Source organism: Lepidothrix coronata, unplaced genomic scaffold, assembly GCF_001604755.1.
Source record: "Lepidothrix coronata isolate B3197 unplaced genomic scaffold, Lepidothrix_coronata-1.0 Scaffold41, whole genome shotgun sequence".
Lineage (NCBI taxonomy): Eukaryota > Metazoa > Chordata > Aves > Passeriformes > Pipridae > Lepidothrix > Lepidothrix coronata.
Window position 1 is genome coordinate 1,916,669 of NW_016690221.1, and position 17,488 is coordinate 1,934,156.

At 49.9% G+C, this 17,488-nt stretch overlaps 1 protein-coding gene and 1 long non-coding RNA gene across 5 annotated transcripts in view; one reads left to right on the forward strand and one right to left on the reverse strand.

The window, feature by feature from the left end:
• Positions 1 to 17,488, reverse strand: part of ELFN1 (extracellular leucine rich repeat and fibronectin type III domain containing 1) — a 102,766-nt gene that overhangs the window by 23,208 nt on the left and 62,070 nt on the right. Inside the window, exon 4 of one of the 4 annotated variants that reach the window (XM_017813655.1) lies at positions 14,944 to 15,054. The exons of the other annotated variants lie outside the window; for them this stretch is intronic. The gene's annotated coding sequence lies outside the window, so the exon portion shown is untranslated. The remainder of the gene's footprint in view (positions 1 to 14,943; positions 15,055 to 17,488) is intronic. 4 annotated transcript variants of the gene reach the window in all.
• Positions 1,046 to 15,722, forward strand: LOC108496700. The gene is made up of 3 exons (XR_001874549.1): positions 1,046 to 1,185; positions 5,513 to 5,663; positions 15,633 to 15,722. It is a non-coding gene; the product is annotated as an uncharacterized LOC108496700 (long non-coding RNA).

Sequence of the window (17,488 nt, forward strand, 5' to 3'; positions counted from 1 at the left end):
ATGGTGATCCAGGGTTTGAAATGCTATTAATTCATTACAGCAAATGCTGAGAAACATCAGGGGATTCAAAATTCCTCAATCCCTGAGTCCACTCGAGAAGGCAGCAAATGTGTGCCTGGGGCATGCACCAATAATGGTGATCAGTGACCTGTTGAAGTCGAGCACCCTACACCTGGCCTGGAGGTGGGGGGCAGCTTGCGTTAAGCAGTGATTTGGAGACGCCTCCAGCACAAGCTGAAATGTGGTGCCTGCTTAGCTCGTGCTGCAGGGACAACACACAGGACCCTGCTGTCTCCTCTGACAGGGTTTGCCTCCAACCTGCAACACGAGCGCAAAACCACAAGGCAGCCTGCCAGCTGCCATCCTTCCCCTGGGAGCTGGGAAGGAGGGTGAGAAACGTGCTGCAAGTCCCCAGTAAACTCATGCTCACTCCTGTCTGCTTGCAAGAGCACCCCATCAGCCGTGCCTGTCACCGCGATGGGTTCCCCTCCACCGCGCCGATCCCCGGGAGAGTTAGTGCCGTGTTATCTTTGCCTGCCACCAGCATCACTGCTGCTGTATTTACCAGGGAGCTATTTGTGCAGGGAGATAACTTCCCTCCAGGATCGCATCCTGCCATCCCCTGTGCAAAGGGATGGGACTGCCACTGTCACTGGACTCTGATATTCTTCCAGGGGGGAATTGCTGGGTGCAGGGGAGGTTTGCTTGCCCCAGAGTGGCTCACAATGCAGGGAGAGGAGCAGTGAGTCCCTGGTGAGGACTTTTTTTTTCTCCTTTGCAGGAGAATAAGGGTGATTTGAAGCCCATGGACTTCCAAGAGTTGTGCAGCATTATTTCTGTGACAGCTAATGGAGCTCACTCAATCCATAAAGATTTTAAGTCAAGGGTTTGATGTTAATTATGGACCAAAACATTTAATAGCCCGTTACACTTCCACAAGGCATTTTTTTAATTAAAAAATGATATATTGCACAAAAGGGGGGAAATAGGGAGAGAAATAATTGAAGATTGCTTTATTCCAGAACAACCTGAGGCAGGGAAGGCAGTAAGGAGCCGACGTGTTGGGAAACATGATGGCAACACCACAAGCCATGAGCTGGCAGTGCAGGAAGCCAGGGAGGGAGCAGCCTCATCCCATTGGATGAAGGTGCCCGTGGAAGGGGAGAACAGCCTGGCCAGAGGCAGGTAGGTGGAAATGCAGGTCAGTCATTTGGCCACCACACTGGCTTACCCTTACCTGTTGAATCTTTATTTTGTGCTGCAGAGGATGTGGTTTCAAATCCCTCTTTTCGACTTTCTATCAGCTGTCTCTCAGGAAAAACAGCTAAACCTCCAGGGTGGAAATTATTCTGGAAGAGGTCAGGGATGAAGAAAATCTGACATGTCTGGCTCTGACGTTACTCTGTTTTTCATTCAATATTTAAAGATGCGTAGGAGCAGGGGCTGGCCTGAGATGCATTCAAATAGTCTGTGCAAAGGAAAGGTCTTCAGCAGAGCAAACCAACACTTCCTCTGCCTTGGGCAGTGCCCATCAGCTGGTGGTCTACAGGCAGGGTGGAGCAAAAGACAGCCCAGGAGGGAGCAGCTCCGGGTGGAGGCTGTTATCAGACTAACTCACAGAAGGAGGAAGAGAAGTGGGATGGAAATGTGGCCAGGGGCTGACTAGGAAAAGTTAGTGTGACTGCTTAAAATTTGAAGTAGCAGGAGTATAATACCCAAGTCCCTGGCCATGGATGGACCCAAGTCCTCCCCAGCTCTATGCCTTACTGTTGTGCTTGCCCCTCAACTCTACAACGGGAATAATATTATTCCCTCCTCACAGGGTTTTGAGATGCTCAGTTACTATGGTGATGGGGCCATAAAAGTACCAAAGATAGCAAGAACAATAATAATATCAGACATGGTAGGAGCCAAATAATTGCATTTAGGGCACGCACGCAACACAAAAGGGAGAGCCACCTCCATGCACCACGGCTGTCAAACCCCAAAGACAAAACTTTTGTTGTATTGATGGGCTTGCAGCCTACTTAAAGGGCTAACTCCCAATTCCTGCAACATCCACCCAACGAGGTGGCCATCAACAGCTGCAGCTCCAGCACTGGTCCTACCTCTCCATAATGCCAACTGGGACAAGGGGGGAGCAGCAGGGCTGACAGCCCCTTGCCAACACAGAAATCAAACGTTCCTCTCACCTCTGCTGCAACACAAGGTCCCCATAGATGTTTGGCTGCTGCACTGTGTGACCAGCTGAGCATCCTTTGCCCGGAGAGGTGACTGTGCCCAGCACAATGCCACTGACAACTTGCTCCTTTGCCTCTGCTGAGCAAAGCCCTTGCCTCATTTTGGTTTGGTTGTTGTTTTTTTTTTTTTAATTTATGGGGTTTTAGTTGAAAAAAATGTATAACATCTGTGGCTGTTTAACAACACCTGTGCGCTACAAGGCTGCTTTTCAGCAGCGATTGTCACAGCGTTCTCATCTGGGCAATGCTGAGCCGGTGCCATGTGGCCTCCTCTGAGCAGCTCAGGCAAGAATGATGCTTGGAGGGCACGTAATTAACAGGCAACGGAAAACAAGATGTCATGAAAAAAATATGAGAGACATCCCTTCAAACAAGGGGAAGGCTCAGAGATGAGCAGGTGATGAGTTTGCAATGGTTCACCTGAAGAAATGCTGCCGGCACTCACATGGAGAGCTGGGCTGCCAACTCAACTCTGACCTTACGGCAAGAGGAGGTGTCAAAGGGGATTTGGCCTTTCCATCAGCACTGTGGGCAGTGTTTGCACCCCAGTCCTTGCTGGGCACCCACTCTGTGGCTGCCTCCAGCTCTAGCCCAGGAGCTGCCTGCTCCATGATGGGGGCACAGGCAAGGCTCGTCCTCTTCTTACAGCAGCTCTTTACAGCAGCACGTGCCACCACAGTGACTTACTGCTCTGGTATTTGCTGAGCCCAAGGGGGCTGTTGGCAGCAAGAATACAAACTGCCCTTCTGCCATTTACACAGCTGCTGTGGGGACCTGCCCTGCCCATCCCTGCTCTAACAAACATTTGCACATTTGCAGCATCCCAGATGCAGGCTGAGAGATGTCACCACTGGTGCTGTGGCATGAGGCATGGGGAGCTGCCACAGCCCTGGCATTGCCAGCTGTGGACACAGCAAAAAAAACCAAAACCCAGAAGGCATCAACACCCCCGGATGGCTGAAAGCCCAGAATCCTTCTCCTTAATCTTAAGGTCTGGAGGCCAGCACCCCCCAGGTAGTTTTTACCATGAGTAAGGGGATCCTTAAGCCAATGCTCAGTGGCTCATTTGGCACTCAAATCCTCATGGCTTTGACAGCCCTGAGTGCTGAGGCAGCTCCTACCGAAAGTTGCCTCCTTGCAGCATCTCCCAGGGCTTGCTGTGCAGGTGCTGGCTGTAACAGTTAGGCTGTTCCGAAAGCACAGAGCAGCCTGGGAGGCTTACAGGTGCCTCTTACGTTTCTACAAGCTCATGACAAGGCTGCTGGTAGCATGAGTGAGCAAGGAGTAGTGGGGGGACAGTTTCGGCTGTCCACAGGCTGAGGTTTCTTCGTTGCAGGAGCCTCCCTGTACAAAGCTGGAGGAGGTTTTATCCACTACTCACAGCTCTGGGAAGCTCAGGCTGCCCTGAAATCCCTCTTCCCACTGTGACTTAGTAAATAAATAAAACCCTGTTCCCTGCTGAGCTCGGTAATGGAAACAGGGCTGCTGGGGCTGCAGACAACCAGGGCTGGCAGGTAGCAAGCAGGGGCCGGCTGAGAGGTTTGGATGGGGAATAAAGAAGCAGCAGTGCAAACATTTCCGTGTCCTGCCCTTTGTCACTGCAGCTCGGTAACACCCCTGTGTAACACGGGGTATTTGAGCAGATCCCCTCCTTGCACATCCTCGGTGCAGCCCTCGCCACTCTCCCCTTCAGCACAGCGAGCGTCAACGTCCCGCCCCTTCCCTCACTCACACGTTCAGGCTATGAATTCCCCTCGTCTCTCAGAGTACATTAAAAATCAATGTAATTACACAGCAAACATTAATTATGATCAAAAAAGGCAATTGAGAGGGATTGATCTGGAGGAGAGTTGCAGCTAGCCACCAAATTACCAAAAACCCCACCTCAGTGGGGCTGAGGCCATGGGGATATGTGGCTGGTCCAGACAAGCAAAGCATCCTTAGAGATATGTGCCTTGACCATTTCGTTCTCTGGTTTCTTTTATTTGCTTTTCCACTCTGTGGTGTAAGCCAAACAGAGAAGTGGATAAATTTAATGTGTGTTTAAATATACCTAGGTGCCCTGGTATGGCTGGTAAGAGCATGAGATGAGAAAGCAAATTGCTTGTCTCCACCTGGTAATCCCAAGGACAGGGCTAATCCTGCTTGGGGTGAAACTTCATCCCTGTTATGGAGGTGACCTCCATGCAGATACTTCTTCAGTTGGTTGTTGAAGCTCTCCCAAGGACAGGGCTCCCACACACCCCCTTTACAGCCTGCACAGGCTTTCAGCCAACCTTGTCCTTAGGAAGCTTTTCCTGAGCATCTAACCCAAGACCTCTTGGCTGCAGCTTAAGCCTATTACAGCTTGTCCAACCCTTGACAAATTGATCACCATCATTTTTATAACTGCTCTTTTCCACACTGATGAATGTTATACATCCTCCCACCTTCAGTTGTTTCTGTCCTGGAGCACAAACCATCTCCCTCAGTCCATCTTTCTGGGGCATGTTTTCCAAACTCTGTGAACTCACTCCATTTGTCTGAATCTCTCTCAGAGTTTTGATGCCAAAACCTGGAGATATATGTCTCCAGCTGATGCCTCACTAGCACTAAATAGAGCCAAATAAATTACTTTGCTGTCTTCCATCTGAAACTATTAATACATCTGTGGGCAAGTTGTGCCTTTGCTCTCCCTTCCCAAAGCACCAGGTTTGCTGCTCAGTTTGAAAGCTACTCCACCACTCAAGCCTTGGCCACTCTCCTGCTGGCTTACCAGTCCTCCCCCATCTTATATCTGCGATTTTGATATCGCCTTCCTTAAGTGCAACACTTTGCACTTGACTTTATTGAATTTCAGTGTATTGATTTCAGGCCATTTCTCCAATTTATCAAGATCATTTTGCTCCGAGGAATCTTGCAGCAGCTTGTCTTGTATCTGCTCTGTTGACAAAAGGTCTTTAGACCTCAGGGCTATCAAGCCAGGGCTTTGCATTAGTCCTTAAAATAGTCGGAAAAAACTACATGGGAGGCATGGGGACAGTGGAGGGTGGAAGTGACAGGCTGGCTCACACAGAAACAGCCTCATGCTGCCACCTCAGCCAGGCAAGGAGCAGAAACCACAGAAGGAGAAGGAGCAACGAAGATGGAATGCTAATGGTTCCCCGAGGGTGAGAGCAGGGATACTTGCTGAGAGATGCTGGGACCCTGCTGCAGCCCTGGGGACAGCCCTGGAGCAGGGGGATGGAGGGGAGATGAGGACTGGGATTTAATGGTCCCCTCTTTCCTTTCAGGTCAGCATGTGATGAGCTGCCCTGTTCCCACCTGGGGGCTTGCCAGCAGACCAGGAGAAGCCCTGCAGCATCAGGCATTAATGGCACTATTTGGGGACAGCAGAAACTGGAGTAAGATGGGCAGAAATCCACCCTGGTGTGCACAAACCAGGTGAGATGGTTTTACTGTTATTGTTGTTATTATTACCCAGAGGTTGGACTGCTCCACTGTTTAGGGCAGAAAAAGAATCTTGGGAAGCTGCTGCTTGTTCTAGGGTGGAAGGAACAACTCCCAACCCTTCTGCTTGGGCACACTGTGAAGAGGCACAAGGCTTTGGACAAACATTATAGATCTATAACAGCATCCACCTTCCTATCACACTCACCTCCCTCTGCTTCTTCCACAAGATTGCCAACAGCACCTCCCCCTGCCTCCTCCTTTGCCTCTTAGGAGGGGTGCAAAAGCACCTCCTGCAGAGTTGCTTCCTGATAAGTCCCCTTTTTTTCTGTGGAGGGGCAGGGGGCAGGTGAAACAGCTGAGCTTCAGCTGCTGGCACAGCAGGAGGGCTGGAGAAAGCATCCAGAGAGAGCTGCAAACAAACCTGACAAGAGGGGAAAGCAGAGGTGTGATGGAGGGGCTGGAATAGCTTGGGAGGGGGCAGTGAAAATGGTTTCCTTGGGAAAAGGCTGGCAAGCCTCAACTGGAAAAGGGACGGCAAGGAAGAGATGGGAGAGCTCCTTCAGGTGTGGAGGTTGTGAGGAGAGAAGAGAAGAGAGGTTTGGGTAAAGCCTTGACAGCCTTAGGAGCTCACCTTGGCCCTTGCCTTGGTAATGATGCAGAGACAGACGTGTGATAAGCCCTACTCTGCACACACTTTAAAATCTAAGTAGCTTATGAATAAGTAATAATCCCTTATTCCCAAAGCCATAATCTATATTTAATTAAGAAAATAACTAAACGGTGGCAGTAGAAGGGGCTGTGTGGGGAAATGGAGACAGGAACACTGTCAGATAAGCTGCAGCAAGAAGGGGAACAAACAGCAGCCTCAGCATGGCAGAGGCAGCAGAGTCATGGCCTCCAGCTTGGCTGCAAACTCAAGGTAGCCTGGCCTTCAGAGCACCTGTCTACAGCAAAGTCTGCCACAAGAAGCTTCTTAGGTCAACAGGTGAGCTGCAGGTTGGCCAACATGGACTCATTCACATGCAAGTGAGAATTTTCTCTCCTGTTCAGTCCTGGTGGTGATGCTGGACTGTGCACAGAGAGCACTGCACCCAGGTGCCAAAGCAGTCCACATCCTGTATGGGAGCATTCAACAGCACCCAAAACTTCGCCTTCAAGGCTGCCACAACAAGCTGTCTTACAACATTTCTGTGCTCAGTGTCCAATGCCTCCTAATGTCTGGCACTGGCAATTCAAAGCAAGCCCTGCAGCTGGCCAGCATGTAGGGCTGGCGTGCTGTTAGACTGGAAGGGGCCATGCCAGCCCAACACCAGGCCAATGCCCAAAACATGTAGAGATGTTCATACAGTGCATGCAAGAGCTTGTCAGCCCAGGCCAGAACCCACGTCAATGTTCTGTTGGTCCCTTAATGCACTCCTGGGACCACTGTCCTTCTCAACATCAGCTTGCACCCATGGGCATCAGCTACTTCTCAGGGGTCTTTGCCAACTTGGAGCCTGTGCCAAAGACTGGAGTCTGGCTTTTCTCCTGGTCTCTGCGCTGACAGTGCTGCGGATGGTGCTGATGTCAGCTCTGATCAACCCCTGCTTTGAACAAGAGAGAAAAAAATGGACAGCAGTGTGGCCATAGATAGTCCAACTACTCTGCACCTGTCCAGAGCCCTTCCAACACTCCCAAAAGCACTTCCCAGCTACATCCCCAGACCTTTCCCACCTGGCATCTTTCACCAGTTCCCCAAAGCATCACTGCAGCCTTGCTCCATTAACTATGTTTTACTTCTCACTCAGCTCATGGGGTCTGCAGGTGGCAGATAACCCTCTGCTTCCTTGCATTGCAGTAGTGGAAATGAGAGCATGTTTTAAAGGCTGGGTTAAAGAGAAGAAAAAAAATCTCAGTCCACATACTATACATTATAAATAGACCGTCTGGTTTTTAAATTGAAAAACAACAATAATCACTGCTAAGAGCCTGCTGAACAAAAACAGCCTTATTACCACTGGGACAAATTCGTATTTACCAAAAGAACACAAATATTTTTCAAGCTGCTCTTGAGCTCCTGAAGTTGCTAATGTCCTGCTGCTTCCCCTCACTGCTGTTCCTGGGAGCAGTGGGAGATGGAGGCGCTGCAGGGATGTGTGGGCAGTACCAAGGGGGGACAATCTCTTTGGCTGTGGGCAGGAGAGAGGGAGGAAATTCGGGGCAGGCTCAGCTAAGCCAGGCTGCAAAGAGAGATACCATCAGTTTCGAGTTGCATTCTTTTCCTCTAACTGCTGTTTTATGGCAGAGTGACAGGAGGTCTGGAGAAACCTGGGTGAAGAAACCTGGATATGCCTGGGTGGAGATAAAAAGCAAGGATGGGACAGGCTGTGTTAGAAGGGGCACATCCATTCAGGTAAGCCTGTCTTTCCATTACTATTAAGGAACAGAAAAAAGCACAACTTCCAGACAGGACCCAATGTGCACAGAGCACACCAGTGCAGTGTCCTGTAAAGGTCACCTGTCACTTGTCCCTGTGAAGGTACTGCTGAGAGGTGAAAGTATGATCCAGGGCAGATGGGTGGACAGGTGTAGGAGCTGCAGGGACTTCTTGGATTTGGATTATCAAGGGGGATAACTGAGATAACTACCTCACTTTCCCATGACAGCTGTCCCACTCCTGATAGCAAGGTCCAGAGATGTGCAAGGCATGTGCTGAGGGACCTGGAAGTAGAAGGATGGGATCCCCAAAACTGCCTGCCCTCCACTCCTTGACCAGAACAAGTGACTGGAGGAAGGAGGTGGGTCTGCAGAAATTGCCATGGGGGAGCAGGATGTACCTCAGCAGGATGAAGAACATTGCCACCAGGCATCCAGGCTGTCCAGAGGGTCCAGAGCAGGCTGAATTCTCATACAGCACAGACATACGAAAGGAAAATTAAAGCAGCCCCATGCCAAGGTCCTGAGATCTTTCTTTCCTCTCTTCCCAGGCCACAGTACAGTGAGATCACTAGAAGCCAAGTGCTGGCTGCTAAATCTGATCTGTCATGTACTTTGGGAACAGCACGGTGCCACAAAAGTCATCAGTGAGCTGAGAAGGTGGCTGCCAACCCAGAGCCAGGAGTGTGGCTTGAGCAGCTGGAGGACTGGAGCCGGTGGAGGGAACATTCTTTTATCTGGGTTTCAGTCCCTGCATCAGAGGCCTGGACAGCATTAGCCATTACTGATTTGGAGCCAGCATCTGGATGGCTGCAGAAGAAACTCACACTTGCTGGATCCCTGCCTGGGCACTGTTTCAGGCACAGCTGCCAGCGGGCTCATGCAGTTGGCCTGTCCTGTGCAATGATCAGCACAAGTGATGTGGGACTGACATCCCACAGCCCTGGCCACAGCATCAGTTACTCTGAGCAGAGCTCTGGAGCAGCCCTGCCCTTGGAGATGAGGCTAAGAGGGTGTTCTCTCTGCTGGACTCTGGTGTGGCCACTGATGAGGAAGCACAGACTTGTAAGGCTGACCTACCAAGTGATGCCGACTGCTTCATGTTGGAAGTTGTCTTTCTGAGGGCAGCACAAAGGTTCAAATGTTATGGAGAAATAAGAAAGGTGCAGCCTTGGAGATGGAGGAGAAAGGAAAGGAACAAAAACAATTTAATAATGAATATATTATGTAGACATGTCATGCCTCTTGCCTGCTGGCATGGATTAATATCCATAAATCAAAGAGGAAGGGACTGTTTTTAATGCTGGAGATGGATGCTGGTCCTCAGAAAATTGCTAAGGGGGCATTAATGAGCAGAGACATCTGGGAATGGCTCCAGGTGCATTGGCTGCATGCACAGGAAATTCTGCAGAACCGTTGTCAGCTAAAAATTGTTCCTGTGCTGTGGATGCGTGTGGTCCATGAGGGCAAAAGTGTGGAAACCACAGGTCCATATGTAGAGGCATTGGTCAAGCTTAGGAGGAAGGTAGATGAGCCCTGGGTTCTCTGCTCCACAAGGCAGCTCCTTGTCTTGTTGCACGCCAGGAAAGTTGGCCCTATCTTTTGACTCTGCTCTGCAAGAAGGTCCACACAGACTAAGTGACAGGACAACCTCAGCCTGTGAAAGCCAGGAGCCAAAATGAAGGTGGGGTATGCTATTATATCCACCCTGCCTCTGCTGGACATGCAGACACCAGAGACAGGAGTCAGGGACAGTGTCATCTCACAGCCACCACAATTGCCTTGACCCAGAGGATGAGGAGTGCCACCTCTTCTTGCTGTTTCATTAAGCATTGGATAGGTCAAAAATAAGGATAGCCCCTTGGTACTAGAAGGAGACCTCCAAATGTGAAAGAAGGAGCTCTGAGGTTATGCAGAAGGGACAGAGGGCAGAGGCTCAAAGCGTGGAGCGTCTCCCTACAGCATTTCTGGAGCCCCACCTGAGGGTGGCTGGTGGGCATCTGGGCAAGAGGCAATTGCCCTGCTCAATGGGCACAAGCCCTAATACATTGATCAGAGTCTGCCCTGCTTGGAGTATGTCTCTTTCAGCAGCAAAAGGCCCCTCCCAGAGGTGGGACCTTTCCCATCCCAGGGAAGGCTCTGTGTGGCAGGGGCTGCTATCAGAAAGGGGTGAGGTCGCTTCTGCTGTCAGCGTTTTTTCTTAAGGAGAGGGTATTGAGTGCCAGGATTTCGTTAATCACATTTCATGTGCATTTTAAAACCCTTGAAATCTTAATTTTTTTAAGAACATCTCTTGCTCCTCTCCCACCCGCCCTGTTAATCTGGCAGCAGTGGCCTCTCATGCCTGCTCTCCCTCTGCCCTTCCCGGGACCACCTCCTTCCACTCGCGCTGACCCACTTTAGCCGTCAAGATTTACAGCCAGCGGCTCACCCGGGGAGAGAGGCTGGATTCACAGAATAAATTTGCAGAGCCAGGGAGCCAGCCGAGGACGAGGGAGCAGGAACTGGCTCTCCAGGAGAGCGAGACACCCACGCCCGCGTGCACTGGGAGAGGCGAGAAACCCGCCAGGGAGATGACTGGGAGCAAAGAATGCTATGAAAGAACACATCCACAGCATGAATGGATTAGAGGGGGAAAGGGGAAAGAAAACAATGCAGGAAGGCAGCAAGGGAGGGAAGGGCAGGACAGAGAGAGGCACAGAGCAGTGGAAGGGAAGGCCCACCAGCCAGGCAAGGAAAGAAAGCCCACCACAGAGCAGCTGCTGTTCAGGTTGCACTACAAGGGGAATGTGTGATTTGGGAGAAAGCTTAATCTTAGCACAGGGGGAATCTGCTACCCACGAGGGTGACAAGGGTCATGGGTAGGGCAGGACAGGGAAGTTGCTGGGAAGTAGGGAAGTTGCTGGCTTGAAGGTGGGAAGGGGGAGGCTTGGAGGATGTTGAGGGCTGCTGGGACTGAGCTGTAGAGAGTAAAAGGAGGGATGGAGGAGGCCAAGCATCTGGAGACGCCTCAGCATTTCAGGGCTTATTTAAAATGAACAGCAAACTCCTTTGAGGTTCACCTCATCTGATGGAGCAGCCCCAGGTCCTGACAGCAGAGCAGAAGCAGCTGCTGTCCCAGAGTCCCAGCAGAGGGATGTAAAACCCAAGCATGAGATCCAGAGGGCTGCTACAAGCAAATCCATGTGGCAACATCAGAAAGCCACACTGGGGCTGAGCTCAGAGAGCAGGGAATCACTGTCTGTCTGTCTCTCTCTATTTTCCCTGATTTTATTGTGTTTTGTTTAATTGAATCACACACACACATGCACACAAAGCCCCAACTTGTGGTGTAAAGTCTGTAAGGAAACAAGCAGCAAATTAACGTTCCAGGAGGAGCGATGTTAACCAAGCACATGACACTCTGCACAAGCTGCAAGCAGGAATGAAACAGCAGGAAGAAAGAGGAGAAACTGGCAGAGAGGGAAGAGGGAGCTGCAAAAGGGTTTCCCAAGGCGAAATGGAGCCCACAAAAAGCAGAACAAGGGAAGGAGGAAAACCTGAGAGGAAAAGGGAGAGGGCAGCATAGATGGTGCTGGTGGTTCCTGTAAGGTCACTGTGCCCAAACTCTCACTGATCCCTGTGTGGAGCAGTTTGGTGCACAGGGAGAGAAAGCTCACACAACCTGGGGCTGAGGCATGGCTGGGCTGAAAGGACATGGCCTAAAGTCCAAGGGATCCTTCAATGCTCCAGGGCACTCCTCCCCAAATAAAAACAAAAGACCCCTCTGGACCCAGTACCCAAGTCCACCTAGGCCACTGTCATGACCAGCTTAGCTTCTCCTGGCATGGCAATTGGACCCTTCCCTCAGCTCAGCTTGGACCCCCCCTCCCCTTCCTCTTGTGATATCTGGTTTACCTCCAGCTCCACAAAGATGCTCATCCTCAAAAAACATTGGATAATGCAGAATGATGGACATTCTGCAGTGATGGGGTGAGACCATGATATGCTGGGGGATGTGCTCCAGCAGTCCCCAGGCTTCTCATCCCCACAGAGCTGCACCCCAGTGGCACCATCCAAACATGGGATAACTGTGCAACCCTCAGCCCAGCCCAGCCAGCCAACCAGCAATCTGTGACCATGTGCAGAGGGCAGAGACACCAGAGGGAAAGGAGCATCTCCATGTGCAGACAGGCAGCTCCCTGGCCTCTCCTCACCTCCCAGCTCACTCCAGCTCGAGGGGCTAGGAGGCAGCACAACACTGATCAGCTGCTCCACAAGATGTGATGCTCTTCAGCACAAGAGAAGTGCAGGGTTAAAGGACATGAGCATCCTGCTCAGGCTTGCTGTGACAGGCCTCACATGTGTTTAGTCATATCCAGCCATGAAGCCACTCTGGAAACCAAGACATTTATTCAAAGGAGCAGCAGCACTGCACACACATCTGCCTGTGTAAAGGAGAACTTCAAAAGGGCTGACAGTCACAGAGCCCAGCAGTAACCTTTGGCTAATTAGCTGTCTTGATTTCCTTGCAGTTTATTTTTACACTTCTTGGGCTCTGAAATGCATTTACTGTAATGTCAGAAAGGCCATGGTAAATATAAAGCTTTCTAGCAATAACTATACCCACCCCACTGGGCTTTTGGGACTGACAGCTACAGCTTGGCTTAGGCCAGGCTGACAGTGCTTTGCTGAGGTTTTTGTCTTGTACAGGACTTACAGAGATTGTGATAGTGGAAATGATAATGGTGCCTGGGGCAAAGCAGGTATCTGTATGGAGCACAATGAGCACAGAGCAGAGGGCATGTGTAATGGTGTTTTCCTGAGGTCAAATCACAAATAAGCAGGAAAGACAGAGGGGCGAGGAAGCCTGCAGGATGCAAAGCCATGAGCCAGCTCAGGAAGGAGAGGTGAGGTCAAGAAAAGCAGGCAACCTGAAAGGAGTGAGTGATGCTGAACCTGCAGAGAGGAGCAGGTGGGACCCCATTCTAAGCACTAAGGAAATCATTAGCTGGAGTTGTTGCTCAGAGAACCTGTAGAAGCCACAGAGCCTTCCTGCTCCAGGGCAGATGAGAAGGGAGCTGAGAAAGACACTGTTGTTAGATCTCAAACAAGAAGGGATTTTCAAGCCCCAAGCCCTGTTGAGGTGGAAGATGACAGTGCCTATTGAAGCGGGTCACTCTGCTCCCCATCCCACCTGTGCTTGAAATAAGTCTGTGCTTCACTGCACAGTGCCACAGACACTCTGTCTCTTGTCAGAGGGGTTGGGACTGTGCTGGCTGACTGACACCCCCTCAGTCCCAGCTCCTGCACTCCACAGACTGGAGCAGGTCTGTATGTCAGCATTGATGAATTCCACTTGGCCAAGGTGTTGGAGTTAAGGTGAGGGTACCCACAGCCTGAGTTACTCCTGCTTCTCTCTGTAGGGACATGCAGTCCATGCTTGCAGAGCATTTGCCTTCTGCAGGCTCCAACCCTGGCACTGGGCACAGACACGGGACCTGTCAGAGCTGCACTGTCAGGAAATGGGAAGGGTAAAAAACAGCTTCATTATCTCTGCTATCTCCAGCACAAACCACTCAACATGTGTCTCCCCCTGGACTGTGCACAGAGAAAATCAGTGGAAAGAAACCAGAGAATAAACCAATGCATTAATGATCGGAAATGAAGCAAAGCTCCTCTGCCCCCAGATCTGGCAAGGAGACTTCTGAGTACCTTCAGATGGGTGGCAGGCACCCAGTACTTCAAACAGCCTCCCCCCTCCTGTCTGGCTGGGTGTCAGTCTCAGGACTGTTCTGGGTACCAGTTGGGAGAACTCAGTACCAATTAAAATCCAGGCTCTCGTATCCTTTGAACTGCAGAGAAACAAAACTTGTGAATTCAACCTTTGCCTTTTTTTTCCCAAATGATGTCAGGAGTTGAGGAGACAGAACAGCTCTGAGTGCAATTGCTGTTGAAAGCTGCTGGCTATTTCAGCGTGCTGCTTGAACTCCACTGGTGGAGGCTGTGCTGGCATTGGTAGCTCCAGATCTTTAATTTTAAGGGTCAAATCATTATAGACTCTCTCAGGGAAGTTAATAGGAAGTTTACCTTTGACTCAGCTATGTAAAATCAACAAGAAATTCCCATCTGATCATAGTGATACACTGTCCCAAGCATTCCTTCCTACACATCAAACTCATATTTTCATTTTTAAGCCCACTCCTACAATTAGAGCTTGTGCTGCCTGATCAGAACCAAAATGTCTCAGATGACTGGCAACGAGACAAAGGGCTTTTTTTAGGGGCTGACTTCAGCCAGCACTCAAATCTGAGTCCCCCCACTTCTGCTGAGGTTCAGGTATTTCAGGACTGAGCTCTCTGCTGGGATAATGCACCTGCAAGGCACAGCATGGCTCTGTTCAGCCCCTGGGTGAGCAGCCAGTTGGGTCCTGACTGCTCCTGAAAAACTCTCTGGCTTTCACCCAAGCACCTTAAAACCCCTTTGTACCAACAACCTGCATCTGGGTTGCTTTAAATGATGAATACCATGGGCACAGCTTCAAAGCATCTTAAATATCATCGGTTTGTGAGCAGAGTGAGGCACTTTGGAGCCTACAGTCTTAACACCCCACACAGGGTGATGGTGAGCAACAAGCACTGAAGGCTTCAGTGACAAGGAAGGAGTTATTACATTGCTCCAAGCAGACAAGGAGAGACATGCAGCACCGAGCCCCCACCCCCATCATCCCTTTTACTGCCCATCCCAATATACCTCGGACAGATGTCTGTGATGCCTGTGCAATCCCAGCCCTCTGGCATGGCCAGAGCCATGGCATGGTACAAGGAACTTTTAAAGGAGCGGACACCATTCGGGAAGGGAGGTCATGCATATATACCTGCATATATATTATTAATACCCTCCACATGACAGCTGCTGGCTGTATCTACAGACTCTCTCCACTGACGCCTCTCTCTGAGTCATGGCTGTGTAAAGTTCCTTGACAGACCTGGAGGATGAGAGATGTGGTAAAATCCCAAACATGAGTATTGCATCAAAGGTACTGTGATTATCAGAGCACAGATAAATAACAGCTTCCTCACAATTTCAGGGGTGGGGGCAGTGCTAGAGCTGTCTAACCAGCCTCCTGGAGCTTTCATCCCAGTGGGGTGGCAGTGGCACAGACTCCATATCCAGAGACACTGTGTCAGTGCTTGTGGCTCCAGGGCCAGTCTCCAAGATGCTCCATTGGGGTGCAATGAAGGTGTTTGTCCATGATGCTGGCAGAGGAGCTGGGGAACTCAGCAAGGAGCTGGTGGGTGGACTCAAGTGGGATTCCTCCTGCATGGAGAGCTCTGACAGTCCTCCACGCATGTCTGACTGTGTAAGTCACTGTTTAGCTGAAACTCATGAGAGACTTCTAGAGGCTGTTGCACACTAATGGTGGGAAACTGCCCCACGGATCTCCACGTATGGACAGAGATGAGCTGGAGCCCAAGGCACTATGCAGTGCAAAATGAAGAGGGATGGCTGAGTCTCCTCTCTCCCAACAATTTTGCTTCTTTTCATTACCATTATTTCCCCCAGGCCTTTCACCTGCTCTAAATCTACTGCTGCCTCAGCCACCCAAGATGCGGGAAGGATATGTGAGCATTCTGATGGACACAACAGCCACTTCCAACAGCAGGTACTCTGCACTGCAACAGGCATTCACATTTATAACCACTATTCCAACAAGTCCTTGAGGCTGGACAGAAGGTTTTCCACCCATATGATGCTGGAGTTGTGCTCTGTGGGACAGCTGTGGTCCCGAGGAATCAGGGCCCACATACAGCCCTGCTCTGCAGCACTGGGCTCCGAGGTATGGGGACCTGCACTGGGAAAAAGACCCCACCCCACTCTGGGAATAGACAAGAAGCAAGACACAAGGGAGGATCATTACTTTCATAGTGGGTTTACTAGCACAGAACTCTGCTCCTTCCAGCTCCATCTCTCTGCAGAGTCAGTGACTCCCCCCACCATGTATTGCATTTTATTCTATAAGTGCAAAGCAGTTTCCATTGAGGGTAGGGACACTGAAGCACAGAGAAAGAGGAGAATAATATCTTATCTTTCTTTAATCCCCGCCATCCCAAAGGATCCTGGTGCCATTTGCTTTACTTTCTATATGTATGCACAGTTAATTAGCATTACCATAGAACTGCAGGTATTCTCAGACTTAGTAGAGGGAATATCTTGTAATAGAAGGGTAAGCAAATTGTTTCTGCTGTTTCCATTACAGCCAGCTTTGATTATCCAGGGTAATGGGATAACAGGGACAAAGCAAAAACACGGATAACATGAGACCTATGCAAATTAAGCTAGGAAAAAAGAAGTGATGCTGAGAGTAATGGAGGAAAAAAAGGTCAGTGCTACTGATTAAGGAGCATGCAGATCCCTGCACTAGCACTGTCCTAAGCTCAAGAATCTATACACAATGGTAGCTGGGCACAGTAGTTATGGAGCAAATCTATAGGGTCTGTCACTGTGAAAGGGAAGCAGAGACATCCCCTGCACAGCAAAGCTGAGCTGCAGCTGAGGGAGGCGAATTGCATTAACGCCGAGCATTTCAAAGCCTCTGTGTGAGGGATTTGTCATTAAAATGAATAAGATTTGGGCACTCAACCCACCTCCTCTCTACTTGAGCAGGAAGAAGCCCAATTTAAAGGTCAGCATCTTAATGGTTTTCGCTGTGTATATACCAGGATAATTCCTCTCCAAACAGAAATCCAGCACCTCCTCAGTGAGCCACAGCCGGTGTTTGAAGGAGCACAACAAGAGCATCCACAGCGAGGAGGCAAAGGAATACAGACAGCTATAGCTTCTATGTTAAAACAAGAGGGGAAAGGCTAAGAGGAGCAAAGAGATGACTTTAACTTCATCTCCTTGCAATATGGCCCGAGCTGAGGGAAGGGAAAACACTTGAGTTCCTCTGTAGTCCCCCATCTCAGGAAAGACCAGATTCACTCTGCTCTGCCAAAGGGGATTTTCAAATCCTCGGCACCAATATCATGGAAGCAGCTCTGAAAAGGCTCTAGTTGTGGGTGGATAAAAAGGGCACCAGTGGAGATGAGACAGAAAGAAGAGAGGGAGGAATCTTAGGGGAAGATGAACCTTCTTAATAGGTTTTATTGATTTAACCCAAAGAGAGAACAGTAGGGGGAAATTCATGCCATTTAAATGCAAACCAGCAATAAAAATAATCATTACAGTCATAATCTCAATCTGTTAGCATTTTATATAGAAATGATCTTAATGGGAAATATTTTTCGTGTAAACTATTTGCATTTACTTAGTACGAGGGAGCCTCTTAAATATAACTCAATCATTATCACAGATTTTTTTTCAGGGGTTGTTTTCAGTCCTCAGTTCTTTCAAGTGCTTGATGATTTCACAGTCCCTAT